Source organism: Arachis hypogaea, chromosome 11 (assembly GCF_003086295.3).
Source record: "Arachis hypogaea cultivar Tifrunner chromosome 11, arahy.Tifrunner.gnm2.J5K5, whole genome shotgun sequence".
NCBI classification, from domain to species: domain Eukaryota; kingdom Viridiplantae; phylum Streptophyta; class Magnoliopsida; order Fabales; family Fabaceae; genus Arachis; species Arachis hypogaea.
In genome coordinates this window covers 54,613,181-54,626,995 of record NC_092046.1, presented here as the reverse complement: position 1 = coordinate 54,626,995, position 13,815 = coordinate 54,613,181, and positions in this window count along the sequence as shown.

The window sequence follows — 13,815 nt, the reverse complement described above, 5'->3', positions numbered from 1 at the left end:
AAAACTAAAATAATTACTTAATTAAAAAGATTTGAAAAACTTTGGATATAATTTTTGAAAAAGATTTTAAATTTTGAAATTTTAAAACTAAGATAAGGCAGAATAAGAAGTTTAGATTAAAAATCTAAATTTTTTTTAAAGGCAGAATTCAAAAATCAATTAGAATAGATGGAAAAGATATTTTTGAATTTAATGAAGAAAGAGAAAAACAGGAAAAATGACATCAAACTTAAAATTTTTAGATCAAAATAAAGAAAACAAACAAGGAAGCTTTGAATATCGAAATGAACACTAAAAGCAACTTTTGAAAAATTTTTAAGAAAACAGAAACATAAAGGACACCAAACTTAAAATATAAAACTAAACTCAAATAGAAGACTCTAAATCAAAAAGAAATTTTTTTTTCCTAATCTAAGTAACAAAATAAACTGTCAGTTGTCCAAACTCGAACAATCTCCGGCAACGGCGCCAAAAATTTGGTGCACGAATTGTAAATCACACCTTTCACAACTCGTACCACTAACCAGCAAGTGCACTAGGTCGTCCAAGTAATACCTTACGTGAGTAAGGGTCGATCCCACAGAGATTGTCGGCTTGAAGCAAGCCATGGTTATTTTGTAATTCTTAGTCAGGAAATTAATAATAAAAATGGTTGGGTTTATGAAGAGTGATTAACATGAAATAAATAATACTTGTTATGCAGTAATGGAGAATAGATTGAGGTTTTGGAGATGCTCTGTCTTCTAAATTTCTGCTTTCCTACTGTCTTCTTCTTCACGCACGCAGGTCTCCTTCCATGACAAGCTGTATGTTGGTGGATCACCGTTGTCAATGGCTACCAACTATCATCTCAGTGAAAGGGTCCATGTACATGGCTAATCATTTGTCGGTTCTCACTAATGTTGGAATAGGATCCATTGATCCTTTTGCACACTGTCACTGCGCCCAGCATTCATGAGTTTGAAGCTCGTCACAGTCATCCCTTCCCAGATCCTACTCGAAATACCACAGACAAGGTTTAGACTTTTCGGATCTCAGGCATGCTGCCAATTGATTCTAGCTTATACCACGAAGACTCTGATCTCACAGATTTGAATGCTCTGTTGTTAGGAGATGCAATCAAACGTATGAACTAGGAACCCAAGAGATATACACTCAAGCTATTACAGGTAGAACGTAAGTGGTTGTCAGGCACGCGTTCATAGGTTGAGAATGATGATGAGTGTCACGGATCATCACATTCTTCATGGTTAAGTACGAGTGAATATCTTAGAACAGAAACGAGAGTGTTGAATAGAAAATAGAAGTAATTGCATTAATTCATCAAGACACAGCAGAGCTCCTCACCCCCAATCATGGAGTTTAGAGACTCATGTCGTAGGGGTACAATGTAAAATGTGAAAATGTTATATGATATAAAATAAATCTCTAAAAGTAGTTTTTATACTAAACTAATAACCTAGGTTTACATAAAATGGGTAAACTAAGATAGATAGTGCAGAAATCCACTTCCGGAGCCCACTTGGTGTGTGCTTGGGGTGAGCATTAAAGCTTCCATGTGTAGAGACTTTTCTTGGAGTTAAACGCCAGGTTGCTGCCTGTTTCTGGCGTTTAACTCCAGTTTTTATGCCAGTTCTGGCATTTAACGCCAGAATAGGGTAAAGAATCGGCGTTAAACGCCAATTTGCATCATCAAAACTTGGACAAAGTATGGACTATTATATATTGCTGGAAAGCCCTAGATGTCTACTTTTCAACGCAATTGAGATCGCGCCAATTGGGCTTCTGTAGCTCCAGAAAATCCATTTCAAGTGCAAGGCGGTCAGAATCCAACAGCATTTGCAGTCCTTTTTCAGCCTCTGAATCAGATTTTTGCTCAGGTCCCTCAATTTCAGCCAGAAAATACCTGAAATCACAAAAAAACACACAAACTCATAGTAAAGTCCAGAAATATGATTTTTGCATAAAAACTAATAAAAATATACTAAAAAGTAGCTAGATCCTACTAAAAACTATATGAAAATACCCCCAAAAAGCGTATAAAATATCCGCTCATCATCTGCACAACCCATTGAACCAAAAATCCTTCATGCACAGAACCAAAATCACAAAGGCCATCGAACCAAAAAACGTTCATGTGGTTAATTAATCATTATCAATTTTTAATCAACAAAAATAGTGTTCTTCAATGGAAAATAAGTACTGAAGATACTACCATAGCTCTAATTAAACTATCCAAACCAATAAGAACAAGCAACTATATCTTAAAGCCCTAGTTATACTGTAAAAATCATTCACAATATATTCAATCCACTAAACAAAGCAAATCAAACTAGTAGAACTAATATGAAACTAGGCGAAACGCGACATTTCAAGATTTTAAATGAACAATAGTTTTCTCATACCTTTTGTAGTCTTTGTTGCTGTTTTCATTTGTTTCTGGTTGTTACTTGCAAAATCTTCTTCCGATTCATTTGCAGTAGTCATTTTTGCAAAGAATGTGATTGAAGTTTGAGTGATGTTCAGAGAGATTCGAAGAGAGTGAGTGTTTTGGGGTATTGGTTTCGTGTTGAAGATGTAACGTTCGTTCATAATGAAGCGCGAATGGAAAAACGATGCATTTTTTGTGAGGCGTGTATTTCTCACTCTGCATTTAATGCGCTTGAAACAATTTGGGCTTGGGCCTATATGGTTATATGGTTATATGGATGTGTAGCAGCCCTGTTTAAAAAAGCGCGATTAGTTTGTGAAAATTGAATTTGTTTTCAAACGTTGAAAATAATAAAAATGTATTTAGTTGGTTTATTTTTAAAAATATATTTTAACATTAATTTTATAATATAAAATTATATTTTTATTAAAATTTACTTTTATATATTTAATTTTTTATTAAGTTAATAATTATTTTTTGTAAAATGTCAAATAGAAAATAATTATTATCTTAATTTTTTCCAACGTTGTAGTGTTTGTTAGATAGAAGAACATAAGAAGACAATATGTTCTTAGCAGAAGAACATAATTTATAGTTGTAAAAATTGGACTAATTAGGTTGTTGACCGAAAAATCGATGAACCGACCTTAGAATCAGTTCGAACAGAATATAAGACCGAATAAAGAAAAGAATCGGTGAAAATCGATTTGATCTAACTAGTTTTAATAAAAATGGTGAACTGGTGAGTTTTAAGAAATCCAGACTGATTCAAATTAAAAAAAAAAACTCCCTTTAAAACAACGTCGTTTTAAATTTTAAGGGAAAAAAAGAAAACCCTAATCCAGCGAAGGATCCCCCCCTCCAACCCACTCTCTCACTTTGAAACGGGTCAAACGGCAGAGGAGCTCAATGCGGCGCCTTTACCTTCTCACTTTCACAAAGCCATCGTCACCGACACTGCACGTCGCTATCTCCTTTGCGTTACCTTGCCAGCTCCTGTGTCATCTGTAGGCTGGCAATGGGTAGGTAGGGTTTGGACTCTTCTTCTAACTTCAAGTTCTTGCAACATAAAATTACAAATAGCATGATCATCAAGTTCTTAATCTTCTAATAGTACAAAGAGCATTGGTTATTCAGCCACGAGTTGGCTCCTCAACTCTTTGGAACCTAAAATGCTAACGTGTCAACTCCAAATTTTTTTGAAATAAAGTTAAAGGATAGCGGGTAGCATCTCTTGCTATCACGTATAACCCAATCTCTGTTTCAAACCCTAATTTTGAGAGTCTCTCCCCATGGCTCCCTCTTTCTCTCTCTTGCTCTCGCCCCATCCCGAACCTAACTTCTTCGACAAATGTTGGAAAGCCGGCGTTCATTTCCCCAGGATTGAGCACAAGCAACGGTGGATCTGGACGGCGACAGTTCGATGTGCGATAAGGGAGTGAGCAAACAAGCGACGGCCAGAAAGGAATGACGCAACGATGAGCAACGGGAGAATGAGGTCTCAACGAGGGGAGAAGGACTATAGTGGGGACGAGGAGGGCTCGAGGGAAAGTGGCTTCTCTTTCTGAGCCGAAAAGAGTGACATCTCAGTGGTGTGTTCTCTCTTTGTCTGTCCTACTGCCTTTGACCCTCTCGGTTGCGATGAGTCCTGAAACAAATGCTTGCTCACTTGAACACATATTAGATCTCAGATATTTTGTTGCAAATAATTATGAATTAACTATTTTATTAAGTCTAATTTGTTAGTGTATGGTGATTATGAATCATCAGCGTGTTGTTTAGGGTCTTTTATTTTGTTTAGGGTTTTTTATTACTGTTTGTTCTTTCATTTATGAGCATGATGTTCATATGGATTTTTTTATGTTTGTTGTTTGTCGCAAATGGTGAGGAGTGACAGATTTTAGATCAGGCAAGATTGCAACTATAGTATCTTCATAGAAGGACTGTGAAGGAAGATCTCAGAAAAATTTTCATTGAGATTATTGAAAGGTGTCGACAATGACCGAATGTAAGTTTATCTCACTGATATCAAGTGGAACGCGCTAGGTGTTTAATAGAAATGTTTCTTTTTTATTTCTATTTTTTTAAATGTTATTTGTTTGTTTAATGCATTGGTTTGTTGGATGATACTCCCTGCGAGAATTGGAAGGGTTGAGATAGTAAGGCCTCTACTTTGGTAAAGGTCTTCATTTTAACTGTTTGTGTAATCTCTTTGGATTTGTATAATTATCATAACCTGAAAAAAAATTGATGTCATGACATATTTGTATCATTTTCTTGTGTATAATTGACTTTAGATTTGGTTTCCTTAAAGATTTGCTCTTAAAAATAAAAATATATTGCTGCTTGGGTTAAAAAAAAAAGAAGTTTAATATTTTTGAAGTTTGAATTGATTTGATGAGAAATTTTGGATTAAATTTACAGTTTTGTCATCTGTGACGTGTTAAACGTGTAATTTTGGGTTTGTGTCATTCTTATTATCCATTTGTTTTATAGGTGGCTTTTTATTTTCTTCTAGATCTATATAAATTTAGTGTTATTTTAGTTGCAATCATTTTTAATATATGGTTATGTTTATTAATCAATTGTGTTTTCTTTTATAAGGTCAATGCTTAAGGATTTCATTTTATTCAAACTCTATATGAATTCAATATTATTTTAGTTGGAATCATTTTTGTATATGGTTATGTTTATTGATCCATTTTGTTTTCTTAGGATTTTATTCGATATGTTTTAAGTAAATACACATGAACTAATTGTTCTTTGTTTTTTTTTCCTTTTATATTGAGGTCCAACTATGCTGATCCTGAAGTGCCGCTCTTGAAAAAGTGGGCTGAACACAACATAAGTCCTTTAATTCCAAATGTTTGCTCATCTAAACAAGTTAGATATAAGATATCACATGTATCAGCATCGTGTTTCTTAGGTTTCTTTGATTTTTTTTCAAATAAATATTAATGTACTATTATTTATACTAAAATCTGTTGGTATATTGATGAGTGATAATTTGTCGTGTCGGTATAGAATTTCACACAAATAAATGAATTCTCGTTGCAAGTATAGTTCTACATCAACAAATAATCCTCCCAATAAAAAATTTGGTTGTCACATGTCACAAAACCCAAATAAAAATTAACCGGAGTATTTGAACTCCGGGTCGTCTCACAAGGAATTACAATGAAGTGCTTTACTATGGGCTATGAAGAAATGTTTTGGGGTTTTTGTAATAAGGAACAAGAAATGTAAATAATAAGAACTAGTAAAATAAAGGAAAAGAACTCTTGGCTAGACGTAGGTAATTGAGATCACCATCCTTGTCTATAAACCAAATATTGATAATTATGAGGAACCAAGTTCATTAAGTTTACTTCTATACTTGAAGTATATATCAAATGGCTTAATCAACATTAACCCATAGGTCACAACCTATCTACTAATTAGATTAGTAGTGGATTAGTGTCAATGGGTATCAAATTGACCACCAAGGGTTCTCAAATCACCAATTCAATGAGACCCAATGACTCAAGGTCACTCAATTCCCTTAGCCTAGGCCAAGAGCGAAGAAAACTACTCAAAAACTAGTGTAAACATTTTATCAAACACCTAGAGTGCAAGAAAAGTAAACATCACAAAATGCTAGAATTAATGAAACCCATAACTAACATAAGTGAGAAATCAACAATAACAATCAAGATCAACATAAAAGAAACATGGAAACATAAAATTGCATTGGAAGAAAATGAAAATCCAACAAGAGTGTATGAACATAAAAGTGATATGAAAAGGAAAATTAACAACAAGAACTAGAAGAACAAAGGTGTAATATCAAGGAATTAACAAAGGAAAACTAAATCAAAACAAGAATTGAAAGTGGATCTAAGAAAATTTAACCTAAACTACCCTAAATTCTAGAGAGAAGGGAGATCTTCTCTCTCTAGAATTCTAACCTAAAACATGATGAAAAACTAAACTATGACTACTTGGTTCATTTTCCCTTCAATCCTTGGGTTCAATAGCATCAGAAATGAGTTGGATTGGGCCCAAAATGGGCTGCAAAATTGCTGGCCACGATTTCTCTTTAATGAACCACGTGCTCCATCGGCACGCATGCGTACATGGTACGTGCGCACCCCTATACTTCATGAAACTATGGCAAAATTTATATCATTTTGAAGCCCTGGATGTTAGCTTTCCAACACAACTAGAACCGCCTCATTTGGACCTCTGTATCTCAAGTTATGGTCGATTGAGTGTCAGGAGGTCAGGCTTGACAACTTTACGGTTCCTTCATTTCTTCATGAGTTCTCCCACTTGCATGCTTTTCTCCTCACTTCTTCCATCCAATACTTGCCTTATGAATCTGAAATCACTCAACAAACATATCAAGGCATCTAATTGAATTAAAGTGAATTAAAATTACCAATTTTAAGGCCTAAAAAGCATGTTTTCACATTTAAGCACAAATCAAGGGAGAATTGCAAAACCATGCAATTTCATTGAATAAATGTGAGAAAAGGTGATAAAATCTCCTAAAATAAGCACAAGATAAACCACAAAATTGGGGTTTATCAAATCTTCCCACACTTAAACCAATCATGTCCTCATGCTAAGAATAAAGAAGGATAAGAAAATGGTATGAACATTTATTCAATGCAACGAAACTATATGCAGCTATCTATATGAATGCAACTAAATGCAAGATGATTCTCTCTACTTGGTCAAAAGCAAATCAATCTCCAAGAGCATGTATGAACAAGTTGGGCTAAGATCATATGATGATTCATGAATCCTACCAATTCAAATATCAAAATGAAGTTCAGATAGACTTGCAAGAAGAAAGCTCATGAAAGCCGGAAACAAGGAATTGAGCATCGAACCCTCACCGGAAGTGTATCCGCTCTAGTCGCTCAAGTGTATAGGGTCGATCACTCAATTCTCTTCTAATCATGCTTTCTAAGATTTGTTTTTCATCTAACAATCAACAATTATTCAATGCATGCATACATTCATCATGAGGACTTGTTCATAGGTTGTAATGGGGCTAAGGTCAAGGTAGGATGCATATGGTCAAGTGAGCTTGAAATTTGAATCTTTGATTAACATAAGCTCTCACCAAACACATATAACAACTTATACAATTCTAATACAATGCCTAGCTACCCATGATTCCTACTTTTTCACATACTCATACATTCTCTTTAATTCACATTCCATATGCATTGATTTTTATTGAACTTTACTTTGGGGCATTTTTGTCCCCTTTTTATTTCTTTTTCTTTTTCTCTTTTTCTTTTTTTTCTATTGCTATATATATATATATATATATATATATATATATATATATATATATATGTTCTTTTTCTTTATCATTTTTTTTCTAAAGCATATACAAACGTATCAATGCATATAGTTTTACATATAGTGCATGAATATGTACCCAATTCCCAATATTTTCAACAAAAAAAATTACACTTTTACCTCAACCAATGTCTCAAGTTTCCCATACCTAAATGATACACACCCTCACTAGCCTAAGCTAATTAAAGATCCAAATTAAGGGACATTTATTATTTTTCACTTAGGAGAAGTGATGTGCTACAATTAAGAAGAAAAGAGATTAAATAAGCTCAAAATTGGCTAACAATGGTTGATGAAAGGTAGGCTATTTGGGTAAGTGAGCTAAATGAAATGATGGCCTCAATCATATAAATGCATTCATACATGGAACAATGGACATAAAGAATCAAATAAATCAAAGATTACAATCATAGAAAGAGAATAATACACATAAGAATGGAAATAAGTGGTTATAAAATGTAACCACACAATTGGGATCAAAACTCACATGCTTGTGTTCTTAGCTCAAAAACCATGTTCTAAAATACATTCTTCAAGCAAGTTTGTCACAAAATTTTTTTTTCAAGTTGGTAGGGTGCCCTAAAAACAGTTTCTTGGAAAAGAAATCATCACCCTAACCAAGTAGCCCTAACATAAAAAGAAGTGGTAAAATATGTACAAATTCTAACTAACATGCAACCTATCATACAATGCAACAACTAACTAGCAAAGGAAATCAAGAATTGGTGTGGAAAGAAAGAAATTGTTACCCATGGAGATCGGTCGGACGACCTCCCCACACTTAAAAATTTGCGCCGTCCTCGGTGCATGCAAAGAAGAGCAAGGTGGACGGGTTGCTACACTTGATGAGTTTCTTCCAAAAGGTTGTACAGAAGGACTTGTTTGTTGCCCCATTTAAAAGCTTTTCCATTCCTTTCCTTTTTGGTGGCCAAGCTAAAAGGAGAGAAAAAGAAAGAAAATTAAGCCAATAACAAAGACATTAAAGCAAATAGAACATAGGCGGGAGCTAATGCCAAATAAGAATAGGGTCCTCACTACATGGTAGCTACAACATGTGAGTGAGAAAACAATGTAAGCTAAGGCATATTAACTAACACTTGATGCAGGAGTAAAGTCAAAGCATGAAGAGCACTCAAAAGCATCAAGTTCGACTAGAAAGAGTGGGTCATGAAAGACATGCAAGTTCATATCAATGCAAAAGAATATAAGAGTCATACAAGATTAAGCATTGATTTAAAAGTTTCATCACCCAACAATATCAAACAAGTCAAGAAGCACCAAGATTACCCAAGAAATTCTCAACAATTGAGAAAGAAAATTCAACATCATTATTGAAATAAGAGACTTAGAAAAAACACTGAAAACATGCTATAGAAACAAAATTGAAATGTAAAGAATAGAAGTATACGAATGCGATAAACAAAAGAAAATGGCTTATGAGAGAAAAAAACTCTTTTTTTTACCGGCGCGGGTGCGTCATGCACGCTTACGCGCCGATGTGCAGTTGGCAGAAGGACGCGTATGTGCCAGGTGTGCGCATGAGTGGGTGAGGTTATGCACTAGGCACAGTGTTGGCCCAAGGTTGGCCCAACTCTCTGGAACATGTACCAGGAAGGCAGGTGGCGCTATCGGCGCGCGCGCGCACAGCGTGTGGGCACGTGCATTGTGCAATTAGCATCAAGGACGCGTACGCGCCAGGTGTGCGTACGCACGGGTTGATTTGTTCCCCAGGCATGGTGCTGGCGCAGTGTAGGCACAACTCTCGGGTCAATGTATGGAGGAATAAAATTTTTCAATCCACGCGTATGCGCACATGGCGCGTGCGCGTGGAGGGGGTGGAAATGCTTAATGCACGCGTACGCGTGCAGTGTGCGTATGCGTGGATGGTGCTCTGTTTTTCAAAATTTTTCTATGTTTTCGCACCAATCCAAGCATTCTAAACCTCCAAACAGCTACCAAAACACCATCAAACCTTATTTAACCTACTAAACTACCAATTATACTCAACAAACTCAACAAAACATGAAATTAAACTAATTACCAATATGTACAAAAGGGGAAAATGGAAAGAATTTACCATGTTGGGTGTCTCCCACCTAGCACTTTTAGTTTAAGTCCTTAAGTTGGACATTTGGTGGGGGTCCTTGCTAGGGTGGTTTATGCTTGAATTCATCCTTGAATCCCCACCAACGTTTGCATCTCCAATGTCCACTGTGATCCCAGATTAGGCGCACAAGGCCTTCAAGTAAGCTTAGGTAGATGCAAGGCCCCAAGCATTTTGATTGTTGACATGAATTCCGGGGTCCCAAAACTTATTCTTGTACCCTTCTTCCCGTTGACTACCATAGTTAAATTCGGGTGACAAGGCTTGTGAATTCTCAATTAAGCATCCAAACATTCTCCTAGATCCATACAACTTGTTTCTACACCAACCATTACTATCCAACTTTGAGCATGCAACCATCATGAACTTAGAGTGATGTTTCCAACCACTACACAACTCTCTCCTACTCTTAACTCCACAAAGAGCTCTAAGTTGACCATCATTTTCAATCAAACCATATTCAAGTGAGAACGTAAAGCTTAGGGATAAGAATTTTACCCACTTGAATATTGTATTGGATGATGGTGACTTAGGAAGGGGAACCTCCCCACACTTAGACAATGCGAGGTCTACTCTTTTGTGCTCTTTCTTGACTACCTCCACCTCTTGGCAAGCTTCTTCAACTTCAACCTCTTCCTCTTGACAAAGTTCTTCACATTCAACCACCTCTTCACCAACTTCTTCTAGCTCTTCCCCACTCTTCATGTCATAACATGGAGGTAATGTAGAACATATCTCAATATTTACCTCAATATCAATAGGGGAAGATTCCTCAAATACCAAAGGATCATGTGTTGGTGTGGGCTCATCTCTAAGAGGAAGATTTGTTATTTGCTCACCTTCTTCTAATTCTTCATCATTCATTATATTCTTAGGAGGTTGCACACCCTCCTTAACATCGCCTTCAAGCTCAATAGAAGAAGGTTCAACAACTTCCACAAAATCATCAACAATGCCACTTGGTGTGGAAGTGTTCTCAAACTTGGAATCCACTTCCTGTTCAACTTTGCCTAGCTCTTCAACCACTTCTTCTTCATCAACAATCTCTTCACTCTCCACTTGTTGCAAGACATACCCCATCTCCTTGTACTCATGTTGAGATTTTAATATCTTCTTCATGCTCCTTTCTTCGGTTGATTTCTCACATTCATCCGTGGAGATGCTTTGCTTGTTGCATGAGTCCAATGATTCCAAGATAGCGGTAATGTTAGCAAACTGAGCCATGATTTTTTCAAATATGGGAGGTGATTCATCTTGTGGTTGAGAGTTCCCATACATTGGAGGTGATTCATCTTGGTAATAGTATGTAGGTGGTGGTTCTTGAGGGTATTGGTGGTGGAATTGGGGTGGTTCTACATATGGTTCATATGGTTCATGAGGTGGTTGGTATGATGGGTAAGGATTAGGGTCATATGGAGGTGTTTGGTGGTAAGGGGCTTGTGAGTAAGGTGGTTCAAAGTCATGTTGAGGGGGTGGTTCATAGGCATGTAGTGGTGGTTGTTGACAATCACAATAAGGGTCACAACATCCATTAGATTGATATGCATTAGGATTAGAATTATACCCATAAGAATCCGGAGAGTAGTTACGTTGGGCTGACGCTTGGACGGCTCGGGTGGCATAGAATACCCTTTGGTCCTTGTGTATCTCCGTGAGGATAGTAGTCATGTCCCCAAGCACTCTTGTCAAACTTGATTCGGAAGGAGGTTGTTGCCAAGAAGGTTGTTCATAAGCTTGGGGCTCCTCCCACCTTTGATTTCCAAATCCTTGATGCACATCTCTATTGAAGCTTTCATTTTCTACAACATAATTTGAACCAAATTCATAGCCAAAGTGATGAGAATTCATAGTAGAAAATAAAAACAAAAGCTAACAAAAACAAGCAATAAAGTCCTAAGCTAACAAAAACTAACAATTAAGCAAAAGGCAAGCATATTCACAATATTCACAATAGCCAATAATATAACACCATTGCAACTCTCCGGCAACGGTGCCATTTTGATGAGTGAGAATTTGTCGTGTTGGTGTAGAATTTCACACAAATGAATGAATTCTCGTTGCAAGTATAATTCTACACCAACAAACAATCCTCCCAATAAAAAATTTGGTTGTCACATATAACAAACCCCAAATAAAAATTAACCGGAGTATTTGAACTCCGGGTCGTCTCACAAGGAATTACAATGAAGTGCTTTACTATTGGCTATGAAGGAATGTTTTGGGGTTTTTGTAATAAGGAACAAGAAATGTAAATAATAAGAACTAGTAAAATAAAGGAAAATAACTCTTGGCTAGACGTAGGTAATTGAGATCACCATCCTTGTCTACAAACCAAATATTGATAATTATGAGGAACCAAGCTCATTAAGTTTACTTCTATACTTGAAGTATATCAAATGACTTAATCAACATCAGCCCATAGGTCCCAACCTATCTACTAATTAGATTAGTAGTGGGTTAGTGTCAATGGGTATCAAATTGACCACCAAGGGTTCTCAAATCACCAATTCAATGAGACCTAATGACTCAAGGTCATTCAATTCTCTTAGCCTAGGCCAAGAGCCAAGAAAACAACTCAAAAACTAGTGTAAACATTTTATCAAACACCTAGAGTGCAAGAAAAGTAAACATCACAAAATGGTAGAATTAATGAAACCCATAACTAACATAAGTAAGAAATCAACAATAACAATCAAGATCAACATAAAAGAAACATGGAAACATAAAATTGCATTGAAAGAAAATGGAAATCCAACAAGAGTGTATGAACATAAAAGTGATATGAAAAGGAAATTAACAACAAGAACTAGAAGAAAAAAGGTGTAATGTCAAGGAATTAACAAAGGAAAACTAAATCAAAACAAGAATTGAAAGTGGATCTAAGAAAATTTAACCTAAACTACCCTAAATTTTAGAGAGAAGGGAGAGCTTCTCTCTCTAGAATTCTAACCTAAAACATGATGAAAAACTAAACTATGACTACTTGGTTCATTCTCCCTTCAATCCTTGGGTTCAATAGCATCAGAAAGAAGTTGGATTGGGCCCAAAATGAGCTGCAAAATCGCTGGCCACGATTTCTTTTTAATGAACCACGTGCTCCATCAGCGTGCACACGTACATGGCGTGTGCTCGCCCCTATACATCAGGAAACTATGGCAAATTTTATATCATTTCAAAGCCCCGGATGTTATCTTTCCAACGCAATCGGAATCGCCTCATTTGGATTTCTGTAACTCAAGTTATGGTTGATTGAGTGCCAGAAGGTCAGGCTTAACAGCTTTATGGTTCCTTCATTTCTTCATGAGTTCTCCCACTTGCATGCTTTTCTCCTCACTTCTTCTATCCAATACTTGCCTTATGAACCTGAAATTACTCAACAAACATATCAAGGCATCAAATGGAAATAAAGTAAATTAAAATCACCAATTTTAGGGCCTAAAAAGCATGTTTTCACATTTAAGCACAAATAAAGGGAGAATTACAAAATCATGCTATTTTATTGAATAAATGTGAGAAAAGGTGATGAAATCCCCCAAAATAAGCACAAGATGAACCACAAAATTAGAGTTTATCATATATGAAGATGTTATAAGAGATAAATAGTGGATTCTACTGGATTCTGATATGAGATTGCATCCCAGTTCTACTGAAAACGAAATGGGGTCAAAAATTCTGCAAGAAGGTTAAGTTACTTTTTTAAAATATTTGTAAATTTTAAGAGTTTACTTTCTGGGTAACTTATTCTTTTGGAGACATTGTTTGGTATCTCCTTTTTAAGTTTTGATCATGGAGTTTGTTAAAGGTCTTGATTTTAACTGTTTATGTGATTTCTTCATATTTGTATCTTTATCATAATCTGAAAAAAAATTGATGTCATGACAGATTTGTATCATTATTTTGTGTATAGTTGACTTTAGCTTTG